Source organism: Bubalus bubalis, chromosome 9, assembly GCF_019923935.1.
Source record: "Bubalus bubalis isolate 160015118507 breed Murrah chromosome 9, NDDB_SH_1, whole genome shotgun sequence".
Classification (NCBI taxonomy): Eukaryota; Metazoa; Chordata; class Mammalia; order Artiodactyla; family Bovidae; genus Bubalus; species Bubalus bubalis.
This window is the reverse complement of record NC_059165.1, coordinates 60,626,396-60,642,108: the sequence shown is the minus strand read 5'-3', so window position 1 is coordinate 60,642,108 and position 15,713 is coordinate 60,626,396. Positions and strand designations below refer to the sequence as shown.

Here is a 15,713-nt window from a genome sequence, read left to right as displayed (position 1 = left end):
TGAATGGTTCTATGAAGACCTACAAGACCTTCTAGAACTAACACCCAAAAAAGATGTCCTTTTCATTATAGGGGACTGGAATGCAAAAGTAGAAGTCAAGAGATACCTGGAGTAACAGAAAAATTTTGCCTTAGAGTACAAAATGAAGCAGGGCAAAGGCTAACAGAGTTTTGCCAGAGGAAAGCACTGGTCATAACAAAAAACCCTTTTCCTACAACACAAGAGAACACTCTACACATGGACATCACCAGATGGTCAATACCAAAATCAAAATGATTACATTCTTTGCAGCCAAAGACGGAGAAGAACTATACAGTTGGCAAAAACAAGACTGGGAGCTGATTGTGGCTCAGATCATGAACTCCTTATTGCCAAATTCAGACTCAAATTGAACAAATTAGGGAAAACCACTAGACCATTCAGGTATGATCTAAATCAAATCCCTTATGATTATACAGTGGAAGTGACAAATAGACTCAAGGGATTATATCTGATAAACAAAGAGTGCCTGAAGAACTATGGACAGAGGTTGTACAGGAGGCAGTGATCAAGACCATCCTCAAGAAAAAGCAATGCAAAAAGGCAAAATGGTTGTCTGAGGAGGCTTTACAAACAGCTGAGAAAAGAAGAGAAGTGAAAGGTAAAGGAGAAAAGGAAAGATATACCCATTTGAATGCAGAGTTCCAAAGAATAGCAAGGGGAGATAAGAAAGCCTTCCTCAGTGATCAATGCAAAGAAATAGAGGTAAACAACAGAATACAAAAGACCAGAGATCTCTTCAAGAAAATTAGAGATACCAAGGGAACATTTCTTGCAAAGATGGGCCCAATAAAGGACAGAAATGGTATGGACATAGCAGAAGCAGAAGATATTAAGAAGAGATGGCAAGAATACACAGAAACTATATAAAAAAGATCTTCATGACCCAGATAACCATGATGGGGTGCTCACTAACCTAGAGCCAGACATCCTTGAATGCCAAGTCAAGTGGGCCTTAGGAAGCATCACTACAAACAAAGCTAGTGGAGGTGATGGAATTCCAGTTGAGCTACTTCAAATCCTAAAAGATGATGCTGTTAAAGTGCTACACGCAATATGCCAGCAAATCTGGAAAACTCAGCAGGGGCCACAGGATTGGAAAAGGTCAGTTTTCATTCTAATACCAAAGAAGGGCAATGCCAGAGAATGTTCAAACTACCACACAATTCCACTCATTTCACAGGCTAGCAAAATAATGCTCAAAATTCTCCAAGTCAGGCTTCAACAGTACATGAACCAAGAACTTCCAGATGTTCCAGCTGGTTTTAGAAAAGGCAGAGAAACCAGAGATCAAATTACCCACATACACTGCATGATAGAAAAAACAAGAGAATTCCAGAAAAACATCTACTTCTGCTTCACTGACTATGCTAATGCTTCTGACAGTGTGGATCATAACAAACTATGAAAAATTCTTAAAGAGATGAGAATATCAGACCACCTTACCTGTCTCCAGAGAAACCAGTATGCAGGTCAAGAAGCAACAGTTAGAACCAGACATGGAACAGACTGGTTCAAAACTGGGAAAAGAGAACGTCAAGGGTGTATCTTGTCACCCTGCTTATTTAACTTATATGCAGAGTACATCATGCGAAATGCTGGGCTGGATGAAGCACAAAGCAGAATCAAGACTGCAGGAAGAAATACAGATGACATTAGATACACAGATGATACCATCCTTATGGCAGAAAGTAAAGAAGAACTAAAGAGCCTCTTGATGAAAGTGAAAGAAGAGAGTGAAAAAGTTGGCTCTAAACTCAACATTCAGAAAAACGAAGATCATGGCATCTGGTCCCATCACTTCATGGCAAATAGATGGGGAAACAGTGGAAACAGTGTCAGACTTTATTTTGGGGGTCTCCAAAATCACTACAGATGGTGACTGTAGCCATGAAATTAAAAGATGCTTGCTCCTTGGAAGAAAAGCTATGACCACCCTAGACAGCATATTAAAAAGCAGAGATATTATTTTGCCAACAAAGGTCCATCTAATCAAAGCTATGGTTTTTCCAGTAGTCATGTATGGATGTGAAAGTTGGACTATAAAGAAAGCTGAGTGCCAAAGAATTGATGCTTTTGAACTATGGTGTTGGAGTAGACTCTTGAGAGTCCCTTGGACTGCAAGGAAAGCCAACCAGTTAGTCCTAAAGGAAAACAGTCCTGAATATTCATTTGAAGGACTGATGCTGAAGCTGAAGCTCCAATACTTTGGCCACCTGATGAGAAGAACTGACTCAATGGAAAAGACTCTGAGGCTGGGAAAGATTGAAGGCAGGAGGAGATGGGGACGACAGAGGATGAGATGGTTGGATGGCATCACCAACTCGATGGACATGAGTTTGAGTAAGCTCTGGGAGTTGGTGATGGACAAGGAAGCCTGGTGTGCTGCAGTCCATGGGGTCACAAATAGTCGGACACGACTGAGCGACTGAACTGAACTGATAACTGAGTCACTTTGCTGTACAGCAGAGACTGGCACAACACTTAAAACAATTATATTTCAATAAAAAAATTTTAAAATAACCCCCCCTCGATAAAAGAATATTTACTAGGTACTAGGCACCAACTATGTATTTGTCACTGTGCTAAGTGTCTGGCAAGCAAGATTTCATTTCAGCTCCATGGAAATTATTCCAGAAGATACAATTACCATTTTAAAGATAAGGAAGAAAACATACTGGTGAAAGTCTAGAAGCCCTCCAAAGATACCAGCTCCTAATTTTTGGAACCTGCAAATACACCTTATAAGAAAAAAAGGTCTTCACAGATGTGATTAAGCATCTTAAAACAATTATCTCAGATTATCTGAGTAGACCCTACACACACAATCACAGTGTGATTCCTTACAATCACAATGTTCTTGTAAGAAAGAGACAAAGGGAGATTTGACACAGGCATGGAAGAGAAGGTGATGTGAAAACAGAGCAGAGGTTTGAAGATACTGAACGTAAAGAATGGAGTGATGTAGCCACAAGCCAATGAATGCCAGCAGCCACCAGAAGCTGGAAGAAGCAAGCAACAGATTCTGCCCCAGAGCCTTTGGAGGGAGTGCGGCCCTGCCAACATGTTGATTTCAGCCTAGTGATACTGACTTCAGACTTCTGCCCTCCAAAACTAGAAGGGACTAAATCTCTGCTGTTTTAAGCCATCTGGCTTATTTTAACCTTTTACAGCAGCCACAGGAAATTAACACACCCAGCTAGTAGTCAACAAAGTCAGCCTGTGAACCTGGGTCCTTGTGACTCCACGCCTGCACTTGAGCCCTATGCCTTGCTCCTCTTCTGCACACAGCCTCCCCAAGCCAGACCTGTGCACTAACAGGAGACCCTGCCAAGACTTGAAGCAATGGCCCTGACAGCTCCTCTACAGCAACGCCCCCAGAAAAGCCTCTCTTCCTCCTACTCCCACGTCACAGCAAACGCTTATCAGAGGCAAAACGAACATTTGTTCCAATTACCAGGAATGGACAGAAACGGCCCACAGTCCAAAGTTTTGATGAAAATGCAAACCAAAGTGTCTCACAAACGTTTTCATATAATTGATTTGTTTGCACTTGACTGTTTTCCAGAACATCAAGAAGCTCCTAACCTCTGTTGCTCTGTTCCATTTGGCCCACGATTTGTTCTTTCCCACACAAACACATTTGGGGAAGAGCATATCAGCTGCAAAAACTGTTCTCTGCTTCCTTGTTCACCACTTGATGACTTCTCAGGGACACAGAAAAAAGACCACCACACTGAGCCCCTCTGCTGAAGTCTTCAAGGTGAGTGTTGGTGTGGGCAGGCTGGCACAGAGGTGCCTCAAGTTAACCAATCCTGGAATTAACAAGCAAGCTAATAAACACATTGTCAAGGCAAAGGTACAGCATCCCAAAATGCACTTTTTGAACCTATTCTGACAAGTGCAGTGAGCTTTAATTATTTATAACACTGCAAAGTGCAGGTGGCAAAACAAAGCAGTGCATTTTAAAAATAATAATGTCCTGGTAATGGAGGACATTGTGACTGCTGTGTCTACTAAATCTTTGCAGAGGAGCCAGTAACAAGGCTGGGTGTTTCTGGGAGAACAATCAACTGGCTGGATTAACAAAGGGGAAGACTTGGGATTTACTAATGTAGTAAAACAACAGGTAACTCATTACAGTACCCAGCGTTCTCCTCTTTTTCTTTTTGCTAAATGTTTTTTCCTCTCCTTAAACCTATCTTCCATCATAGTGTTTTGGGTTTTTGTTAGCAACTTCCTACCCATTGTCTCTTGCCAAGAAGTTTCGATCTAATATTCTATCAGTATCTTAAAATTACAGGTAACGTTTTACAAAGTATTCACCAGACATTGGACTCACAACAGTCCTACGTCAGAGGCACCATCGTTACCCTCCATTACGTTTCAGAAAGCTAAGACTCATGGGGTAAGGTCAGTTTTCCAAGGTCACAGAACTACAAGTCAGAATTCGAAAGCAGATCTGACTCCAAAGTGTTTCGGGTTTTTTTTAGCAACTTCCTACCTATTGTCTCTTGCCAAGAAGTTTCAATCTAATATTCTATCAGTATCTTAAAATTACAGCTAATGTTTTACAAAGTATTTATTCACCAGACATTGGATTCACAACAGTCCTATGTCAGAGGCACCATCGTTACCCTCCATTACGTTTCAGAAAGCTAAGACTCATAGGGGTAAGGTCAGTTTTCCAAGGTCACAGAACTAATCAGTGACCAAGTCAGAATTCGAAAGCAGATCTGACTCCAAAGTCCAAGCTCTTACCTATACCAAACTGCCAGCCTCCCCAAACAAACTGGAGGCCTAGAGAAGATCTTAAGGAGGTAAGACCATGTATCTTTGGCATGATGCTCCAACTGCTCAGAAAGCCTGGCAAAAACTGTCCAGAAAATTTCCTCTTTCCCCATTTCTCAGAGAGAATTATCTGGAAAATACAGTCAGTCCCAAAGAATCCTAGGGAGAATGCAAAGGAATATAAAAATGGAAAGTTTACCCTTCCTTAGACAACCCCAAACTCCTGGATTTAGCAGTACCTGAAGGGAGCCCACCTCAGCTCCTACCTGCCTGAATATCAGCAAGCTGTCACCAGTAGGATCCTCATTCCACTATCAAGGGAATAACAGAGAGTCTCTAAGTCTTGGGAAGGAAACCAAAAACAAAGGCAAAAAGGAATGGAATAAGTAAGAAGAGAACAAAACTCAAACACCTATTTATTATGTCTCAGCAGGTTCTGGTTTTTTAAGCTTCTTTTTAAACTATTCTGGCTCCAAATTCATTTTCTTTGCTTAGTCCTAATTATTGCTTCCAGAGAAGGCAATGGCACTCCACTCCAGTACTTTTGCCTGGGAAATCCCATGGACAGAGGAGCCTGGTAGGCTGCAGTCCATGGGGTCGCTAGAGTCGGACACGATTGAGCGACTTCCCTTTCACTTTTCACTTTCATGCATTGGAGAAGGAAATGGCAACCTGCTCCAGTGTTCTTGCCTGGAGAATCCCAGGGACATGGAAGCCTGGTGGGCTGCTGTCTATGGGGTCACACAGAGTCGGACACGACTGAAGTGACTTAGCAGCAGCAATTATTGCTTCAGCTCTCTTCAAATGGGCCCCCAAAGATGTTGAAAAAAGTAACTGAAAGGTCACCTCCTTCCAAGGGAACTTCAGGGACACTCCCTGACTTCTTGCTTTGAAATGCTATTTTGTAGCTTCATGTGACCTAAATCAAATCCCTTATGATTATACAGTGGAAGTGAGAAATAGATTTAAGGGACTAGATCTGATAGATAGAGTGCCTGATGAACTATGGACTGAGGTTTGCGACACTGTACAGGAGACAGGGATCAAGAACATCCCCATGGAAAAGAAATGTAAAAAGGCAAAATGGCTGTCTGGGGAGACCTTACAAATAGCTGTGAAAAGAAGAGAAGCAAAAAGCAAAGGAGAAAAGGAAAGATATAAGCATCTGAATGCAGAGTTCCAAAGAATAGCAAGAAGAGATAAGAAAGCCTTCCTCAGCAATCAATGCAAAGAAATAGAGGAAAACAACAGAATGGGAAAGACTAGACATCTCTTCAAGAAAATTAGAGATACCAAGGGAACATTTCATGCAAAGATGGGCTCAATAAAGGACAGAAATGGTATGGACCTAACAGAAGCAGAAGAGATAAAGAAGAGGTGGCAAGAATACACAGAAGAACTGTACAAAAAAGATCTTCATGACCAAGAAAATCCCAATGGTGTGATCACTCACCTAGAGCCAGACATCCTGGAATGTGAAGTCAAGTGGGCCTTAGAAAGCATCACTACGAACAAAGCTAGTGGAGGTGATGGAATTCCAGTGGAGCTATTTCAAATCCTGAAAGATGATGCTGTGAAAGTGCTGCACTCAATATGCCAGCAAATCTGGAAAACTCAGCAGTGGCCACAGGACTGGAAAAGGTCAGTTTTCATTCCGATCCCAAAGAAAGGCAATGCCAAAGAATGCTCAAACTACCACACAATTGCACTCATCTCACATGCTAGTAAAGTAATGCTCAAAATTCTCCAAGCCAAGCTTCAGCAATATGTGAACCATGAACTTCCAGGTGTTCAAGCTGGTTTTAGAAAAGGCAGAGGAACCAGAGATCAAATTGCCAACATCCTCTGGATCATCGAAAAAGCAAGAGAGTTCCAGAAAAACATCTATTTCTGCTTTATTGACTATGCCAAAGCCTTTGACTGTGTGGATCACAATAAACTGTGGAAAATTCTGAAAGACATGGGAATACCAGACCACCTGACCTGCCTCTTGAGAAATCTGTATGCAGGTCAGGAAGCAACAGTTAGAATTGGACATGGAACAACAGACTGGTTCCAAATAGGAAAGGGAGTACGTTAAGCCTATATAGTGCTTATTTAACTTGTATGCAGAGTACATCATGAAAAACGCTGGGCTGGAAGAAGCACAAGCTGGAATCAAGATTGCTGGGAGAAATATCAATAACCTCAGATATACAGATGACACTACCCTTATGGCAGAAAGTGAAGAGGAACTCAAAAGCCTCTTGATGAAAGTGAAAGAGGAGAGTGAAAAAGTTGGCTTAAAGCTCAACATTCAGAAAATGAAGATCATGGCATCTGGTCCCATCACTTCATGGGAAATAGATGGGGAAACAGTGGAAACAATGTCAGACTTTATTTTTTTGGGCTGCAAAATCACTGCAGATGGTGACTGCAGCCATGAAATTAAAAGACGCTTACTCCTTGGAAGGAAAGTTATGACCAACCTAGATAGCATATTCCAAAGCAGAGACATTATTTTGCCAACAAAGGTCTGTCTAGTCAAGGCTATGGTTTTTCCTGTGGTCATGTATGGATGTGAGAGTTGGACTATGAAGAAGGCTGAGTGCCGAAGAATTGATGCTTTTGAAGTGTGGTGTTGGAGAAGACTCTTGAGAGTCCCTTGGACTGCAAGGAGATCCAACCAGTCCATTCTGAAGGAGATCAGCCCTGGTGTTCTTTGGAAGGAATGATGCTAAAGCTGAAATTCCAGTACTTTGGCCATCTCATATGAAGTGTTGACTCATTGGAAAAGACTCTGATGCTGGGAGGGATTGGGGGCAGGAGGAGAAGGGGACTACAGAGGATGAGATGGCTGGATGGCATCACCGACTTGATGGACTTGAGTTTGAGTGAACTCTGGGAGATGCTGATGGACAGAGAGGCCTGGCGTGCTGCGATTCATGGGGTCGCAAAGAGTCGGACACGACTTAGCAACTGAACTGAACTGAACTGAAGCTAATACGCTATTTAATCAGGTAAAGGGTTCTCCCTTCCCACTGGCTACAAGGCTCACCAGGATGAGGGAGGCAAGGGGGAAGAATGAAGGTACCAAGAGAGAAAAGCCCCATTTCTTTATTTAGCAGCACATGCACAAAACAGGCTGCGAAATTCTACCCAAATCATTAGGCGAGTACTGACAACATCAAATTCCAAAGCTACATGTCACTGTCATTCTAATGGGGGAGGGATCAGTAAGGTGTTGGGAGATGAGGAACTGGGGTGGCCAAGAAAGAGAATGGAGAAGAAATATAAACCATAAATTAGGGCCAGAAACCCTGCTGCTTCTCCAGCTAAGAGCTGGCAATGAAGGACTGAATCAACTTTCTAGGTAAGACCATGAAAGACAATGTTAAAATAAATTGAGAGAGAAAAGGAAAAAGATCAGAGGAGAAAAGGAGAGTCTCACTGCACCAGGTTTGCAATTTGTCTTTTCTCAGAGCTGAGGCTGTGAGTAACAGGTTTTTTAAGGTTTATTTTAAGAGCTTTGAGGTCTTCTGGGGAAAAAGGAAAAACTTGCTAATTCTACCTTTCTCAAAGTCTGTCTCCTGAATTTTGCTGTAATGGAGGTTATTTGCATGAAACAAGATGGATTCCCCTTAGAGAAATGTCCATTCCTCAAAAAAAAGAACGTGTTCATGTGTGTGCACACACGCATGTGTAAGAGAGGAGAGACATTTGAGAGCTGTGTACACAGCAGTTGATTATTCTATCAGATACACAGGTGAAGAAGGATTGGGAGGCCTGACCCTCCAAATCCTTGTGAACACAAAGACTGGCAACTGGTTTTAAAGAAGTTCTCACTTGGGATTTAAGGACAGACAATCAATGCAAATCAAAATAAAGAGAGATATGAGTTGGTTTACTTTTTAACCAAACAATAACAACAACAACAACAACAAAACCTCAATCTAAAAAAAAAAAAAAGAAATAGGTACCCTGATAAGCTATCTGAAACAGGGCATCATCACCACCCCTAGCCTGGGGACTCACTGGCTGATGCACCTTTAAATGATTCAGGACTATGGATGACAGTGAACATGGGGTGGGAGAGGGTAACAGTGCATTTTGCCCATCCCAACCACATTTCTACAATCACACGCACACATACAACCCTTACATAGCCTGGGGGAAAAGGAGACAGAGCCTACGTATTACCTACAATCCTGGCCAGAAGAAAGCTGTTAAAATTCTGAAAGAAAATACTCCTTTGAACAATAATTGTGGAAACAACAGGAGGACCAGGATATAGAGCAAGTGAGAGAAGATTAAAAGAACAGAGATCATCATTTAGCTCAGAAAAGACTGAAGGGAGAGGTGAAAGAAGTGAGGAGTAATAATAATTTCTCAGCCCAGAGAAAAACTACCTTTTGGTACCAGAATCTTCAAATACTTGTCTTGCTGACATATAGCTGAAATTCTTGCATTAAAACAACAACCACCAAAAAAAAAAAGTAAAGAGGAATTCACTAAAAGTGGACTTCTAAATAAATTTAAACATAAAGATTACCCCAGATGGATAGAAGATGGTCAATAATGATAGCAAGTTAAGATACTGACTTAGTAGTAACAAGTGTGACCAAACACCCCGAATTAACCACAAGTCTAAGTCCTTCAAAGAAGGAAAATAAGCAAAGGAGAGAACTGACAAAGAGCTATCCAATGTCTTCCTTTTCTGAGCTTTATAAATAGTGAAGAGTCAACAATATCTAAAGCAAGGTAAGATAACCATGTACTTAGAGACAAGGAGAAAGAAAAGGCAGCTTTAGCTGGCAGAAAGGGAATCTTGGAAATGAGTAGAGACCAGTACTTGTAGGGCGGCTGCTGCTGCTGCTGCTAAGTCGCTTCAGTCATGTCCAACTCTGTGCGACCCCGGAGATGGCAGCCCACCAGACTTCCCCGCCCCTGGGATTCTCCAGGCAAGAACACTGGAGTGGGTTGCCATTTCCTTCTCCAATGCATGAAAGTGAAAAGTGAAAGTGAAGTCGTTCAGTAGTGCCCGACTCTTAGAGACCCCACAGACTGCAGCCCACCAGGCTCCTCTTGTCCATGGATCCTCCAGGCAAGAGTACTGGAGTGGGGTGCCATTGCCTTCTCCGACTTGTAGGGCTACCATTCTCAATAAACACAGAACCTTTCTGGGATTTAAGCCCATGTCTGCTGGCTTACTCCGCTTCAGACACCCTTTCCTGCTCATGTTCATGCCTATGATTTCATTCTCTAAGTCCAGGAGCACTCTAAATCTTTGAGCACTAGTAACATTTAGGACCCAAACATTTACAAAGATGACTGCATTTCTGCTCCTTTCTTACTCTAGGAGCTTGGAGAGCATTCTTAGCAAAGCAAAGCAGGACTGCCTAGGACTCACCAGGTGGGCACACCAGCACTGAGCCCACAGTCCCCACAGCTCCGCAGGCTACAGGCCATCTACAAGGGAAACAGTTAACTGGTCCAGGTCTCTCTCATATCACTAATAATTGCCACGGGAAAAAAAAAAAAAAAACCAACAGGCCACTGTCAGAAAGAAAAAAGCAATATTCCCTGACTGTTCCACCTGCTACTTACTCACATTCTGTGAATTTGTATCTATCTGGCCATCGTCGATTTGTCAATTCTTGTCTAACGCCCCTGGCTAAGTACTTAGGAAGTACTGCAAAAATTCTCAGTAGAAAATCAGAGTGAGATAAAGTCGCCATTCTGGCAAGCTTCTGTGTTTGTTTTTATTCCAAGCAAATGCACTAAAGCCTGCTTCCTTATAACAGAAAACCTAAAAATCAATGCCCAAAGCCCAGTAACTACAAACTCCTCTTTCCAATAACAAAATGCCAGGAAGAAACAAAGCCACATAAAATGAAGCCAGAGAAAAATAGCCTCCCTCTAGAAGGTTCCAATTAATGGTTGAGGGGAAGTGGGAAGACACTTAATAAGTAATGAACAAGAAAGAAAATCACCTTGATTACATTTACTTTGGAAACAAAGCAGTATGAACACGAGCACCTGTGTACCCAGTCAGCGTAATAACAAAATCCATTCTCATTCACAAGCTCATTCATTCAATAAATGCTGTTTGATCATCTATTACTATATGCCAGGAACTGTTCTTACCACTGGAAATACAACTGTGCACATGACTGACAGCAGCTGTTCTCATCTGAATGCAGAGGTCCAAAGAACAGCAAGGAAAGATAAGAAAGCCTTCCTCAGTGATCAATGCAAAAAAATAGAGGAAAACAACAAAATGGGAAAGACTAGAGATCTCTTCAAGAAAATCAGAGACACCAAGGGAACATTTCAGGCAAAGATGGACACAATAAACGGCAGAAATGGTATGGACCTAACAGAAGCAGAAGAGATTAAGAAGAGGTGGCAAATACATGAAGAACTATACAAAAAAGATCTTAATGACCCAGATAACCACAATGGTGTGATCACTCACCTAGAGCCAGACATTCTGGAGTGTAAAGTCAAGTGGGCCTTAGGAAGCATCACTACAAACAAAGCTAGTGGAGGTGATGGAATTCCAGCTAACCTATTTCAAATCCTAAAAGATGATGCTGTGAAAGTGCTGCACACAATATGCCAGCAAATTTGGAAACTCAGCAGTGGCCACAGAACCGGAAAAGGTCAGTTTTCATTTCAATCCCAAAGAAGGGCAATGCCAAAGAATGCTCAGACTACCACACAATTGCACTCATTTCACACACTAGCAAAATAATGCTCAAAATTCTCCAAGCCAGGCTTCAACAGTACGTGAACCAAGAACTTTCAGATGTTCAAGCTAGATTTAGAAAAGGCAGAGGAACCAGAGATCAAATTGCCAACATCCGTTGGATCATCAAAAAAGCAAGAGAACTCCAGAAAAGCATCTGCTTCACTAACTACGCTAAAGCTCTGACAGTGTGGATCATAACCAACCATGGAAAATTCTGAAAGAGATGGGAATACCAGACCACCTGACCTCCCTCCTGAAAAACCAGTAGGCAGGTCAAGAAGCAACAGTTAGAACCAGACATGGAACAAGAGACAGGTTCAAAACTGGGAAAGGAGAACGTCAAGGGTGTATATTGTTACCCTGCTTATTTAACTTATATCCAGAGTACATAATGCAAAATGCTGGGAGGAATGAAGCACAAGCTGGAATCAAGACTGCTGGGAGAAATATGAACAACCTCAGGTATGCAGATGATACCACCCTTATGGCAGCAAGTGAAGAGGAACTAAAGAGCCTCTTGATGAAGGTGAAAGAAGAAAGTGAAAAAGCTGGCTTAAAACTCTACATTCAAAAAACAAAGATCATGGCATCTAGTCCCACTGCTTCATGGCAAATAAGTGGGGAAACAATGAAAACAATGACAGACTTTATTTTCTTGGGTTCCAAAATCACTGCAGATGATGACTGCAGCCATGAAATTAAAAGATGCTTGCTTCTTGTAAGAAAAGCTATGACCAACCTAGACAGTGTATTAAAAAGCAGAGACATTACTTTGCTCACAAAGGTCCATATAGTCAAAGCTATGGTTTTTCCAGTAGTCATGTATGGATATAAGAGTTGGACCATAAAGAAGGCTGAGCGCCAAAGAATTGATCCTTTTGAACCGTGGTATTGGAGAAGACTCTTGAGAGTCCTTTGGACTGCAGGGAGATCCAACCAGTCCATCCTAAAGGAAATCAATCTCGAACATTCATTATAAGGACTGACACTGAAACTAAAGCTCCAATACTTTGGCCACCTGACACAGAGCCAGCTCATTAGAAAAGACCCTGATTCTGAGAAAGATTGAAGGCAGGAGGAGAAAGGGATGACAGAGGACCAGATGGTTGGATACCACCCCTCAATGGACATGAGTTTGAGCAAGCCCCAGAAGATGGTGAAGGACAGGAAAGCCTGGCGTGCTGCTGTCCACGGGGTCTCAGAGTCGGACACAACTGAGCAACTGAACAACAACAAACTTACATTCTGGTGGAGGGAAACAGACAGTCAACAAGAAGAAAAGGAGAAAAATATCAGATACCTTTGTTACCATGATGTGAGAAGTTACTTAATACCAGACAAATGGAAGGGCCTCTCTCTTAAGTAACAGCAGAACTGAGATCTGAATGACAAGGGGTCAACGGAGAGAACACGAGGGAAGAGTATTCCAGCCAGAGGGTACAAAGGGAGCAAAGGTCCTCTACGTGAGGAGCAGAAACATTAGAGAGGCCAAAACACAGAGAATGAGGGGGAGAGTGCAGGTAATGTGGCTGCCAATTCAGGCAGAGGGAGATCTGCTCGGTAAAGGCCAATAAGTAGGGTAGGGAGTGTGGATATAATTCTCAGTATGATGGTAAGCCAACAGAAACTGAAGGCAGGGAAGCTACATTCTCCTTAAGAACTTACTGTGGAAAGCCGGTAACTTATTCCAGGATATAGACTGACTTCACAAAAAGTTTACCTGGCCCCAGAAATTTTGAAGAGTTTCATTTCCCAAGAGATATACAAGTCACTGACTATGTACTACGTCAAGGGCACTTTGCTAACTGCTTTACATGCATTATTTTTATTCAATCCTCAACCAACACTATGAGTAGATATCGTCATTTCCACTTTACAGATGAGGGCACCAAAGTTCAGAAAGGGGAAGTGACTTGCCCAAAACCATACAGCATGTACAAAACAGAGCCACAGCTGGAACCCAGGTCAATCTGACTAGAAAGAGCCAGGGCCCCCAGCCACTTTGCTCTAATGATTCCAACCCCTTTCTGTTTGGGGGGTAGGGGAAAAACAACAGTTCTTTCAGGTAACCACACAAACCTTCTGACTACTGCTTCATTTCAAACTGAAGCAGCTTCTCATATTCCCCAAAGAGGAACACAGATTGGGGCCTGACTCCAAGTATCTTCCCCAGGAACCTTCCCTAACAAACCAAATCCATTCTCACTGGTCTGCACCCTTGGCCAGCCTTTCTCAGAACCTATGGCTTCTCTACTTGATGGGGTTTGAGTTCTTGGAAGGGACTATAATCCTCATCACTCACTGGGCACCCACCACACATCAGGCGATGATACACATTATCTCATTTCATCCTAACTGTCCCAGCAGGTGGGTATCAGTATACCTTATTCAGATGAGGCAAGTGTCACAGAAGCACTAGGACAGGGACAAAGAACTATCAATTAGCAGAAGTGGAACTCTCTTTCTTCCTGGAGAACACAGTGCACACAGCTGACTAAATGATGAGTGAACGAAGGGGCAAACAAACTCATCGTGGCCCCTACTCCCATGAATGAGGAAGAAAGCACGGGCACAGGTCAGGGCCTGCGCTCCAGCCCTGACACACTAGACCAACATACCTCGCCTCCTCAGCCAATAAAGGCTCCAATTCAGAGAATGTGAAAGGCTCTGACCTTCCCTTACCCTCAATTCCACCCCCACAGGAAATCAAATAAATCAGATTAACTTTCCCCAACACCTCCACCAAATACAATCCCATTACAAAGATCATTCCCCTCCCCAACCCCAAGACCACTGGGGAGTATTTTATTTTACCCAATTTGGTACTGAACAAACTTTTACAGAAAATACAACCCAGGTTATTTTTCATGGTCTCTTTTATGTCAACCACCTTACACAGCATTTCACAAAGGAAGAGTAGCAGCCACAATAGACTGTTTTAAGAAACAAACAAAAGAGCCCAAGGATGTGTTCACTACCAGAAATGGAAACTCACAAGGCAACAAAAAGAGAGGGCTGCTCCAGATGGTGTAGTCCCAACAAGAAGCAGGGCTACACCACCAAGAGTGGATAGCTCCTACCCCCAAGCCAGGAGCAAACAGGAGTCAAGGCATGTTGGAGGCCAGGGACCACAGGAGGAGGAAGAGGCCCACAGGAAGACGGTAGGCACAAAGAGAGGACCTGACTCAGGAGGAATAAGGCAACGTGTCATGGGGTCGGTATCAACATCACCATTCAGTTGACTGAAGGAAAAAAGGCAACCCATTATAGTAATGTTCCTTCTCTAATCTTCATTCTCACTCTCATCAAAATGCATCTAATGTACCATCTAACAGAGTGATCTGTTCATACTGCAAATTCAATCATCTCACCACAACTAACAACCCTCCAAAGGTCTCCCAGCTCTTCTAGTACAATCAAAATGCCTTGCCATGCTGAACAGGCCTGTCCTTGCCACCCTCTCCAACCTGACCCTGTGCCTATTTCCTCTCACTCTCTGTGCTCTGGCCACATTTTGTTTCAGCTCCCCACAGAAGTCACGTTTCTTTCCTCCCCACCGTGCCCCCAGGAGGCTTTGTAAAAGTTAGGCCCTCAGCGGGAAATGCCCTTCAACCTCATGTCACTTTGCTTAGTAAACATCCGTTTGTTCTTCACAACTCAAAAATCACTCCCTTAACAAAGCTTTCCCTGATACCCTCTTAAACCCAGGATCAAGTCAAATCCCTGTCAAATATTCTCATGGTACCACATTCCTTTCTTTCCACACACTATTATAATCATAATTTCACATTTATGTATGAGATTATAAATTGATTCATGTCTATATTTATCAATAGTCTGAACAGGAACTGTATCTGACTTGGTGATAAGTATATAAAAGGGATAACCACAATGTCTGGAATGTAACAGAGGCTATTAGTGTGTCTACTGACTGAAAGAAAAATTCAGAGAGAAGGAAAATGAAGCTCTGTCCAAAACAAAATGGTTCTGCTTAGAGAAGCTATTCTCCTCTTGTGACCTTAAAACAAACTATTCTTCCCCTTCCCCCTCCTCTTTTCCAAATTTCTTCCAAAAGTTACTTTCTGTATCCTGCCTTTCTCCAAATGAGTGGTAGCCATAGTGATAAGCTGGCCTACAGCCAAAAATAGTC

General features: G+C 42.5%; 1 protein-coding gene and 1 long non-coding RNA gene across 5 annotated transcripts in view; one reads left to right on the top strand and one right to left on the bottom strand.

Moving 5' to 3' along the window:
- Positions 1-15,713, bottom strand: part of SIL1 (SIL1 nucleotide exchange factor) — a 246,058-nt gene that overhangs the window by 209,695 nt on the left and 20,650 nt on the right. The gene's annotated exons all lie outside the window — the stretch shown is intronic.
- LOC123335207 overlaps positions 3,685-15,713 on the top strand; it is a 33,009-nt gene continuing 20,980 nt past the window's right edge. The window contains exon 1 of the long non-coding RNA XR_006553598.1: positions 3,685-3,802. This is a non-coding gene — a long non-coding RNA (uncharacterized LOC123335207). The remainder of the gene's footprint in view (positions 3,803-15,713) is intronic.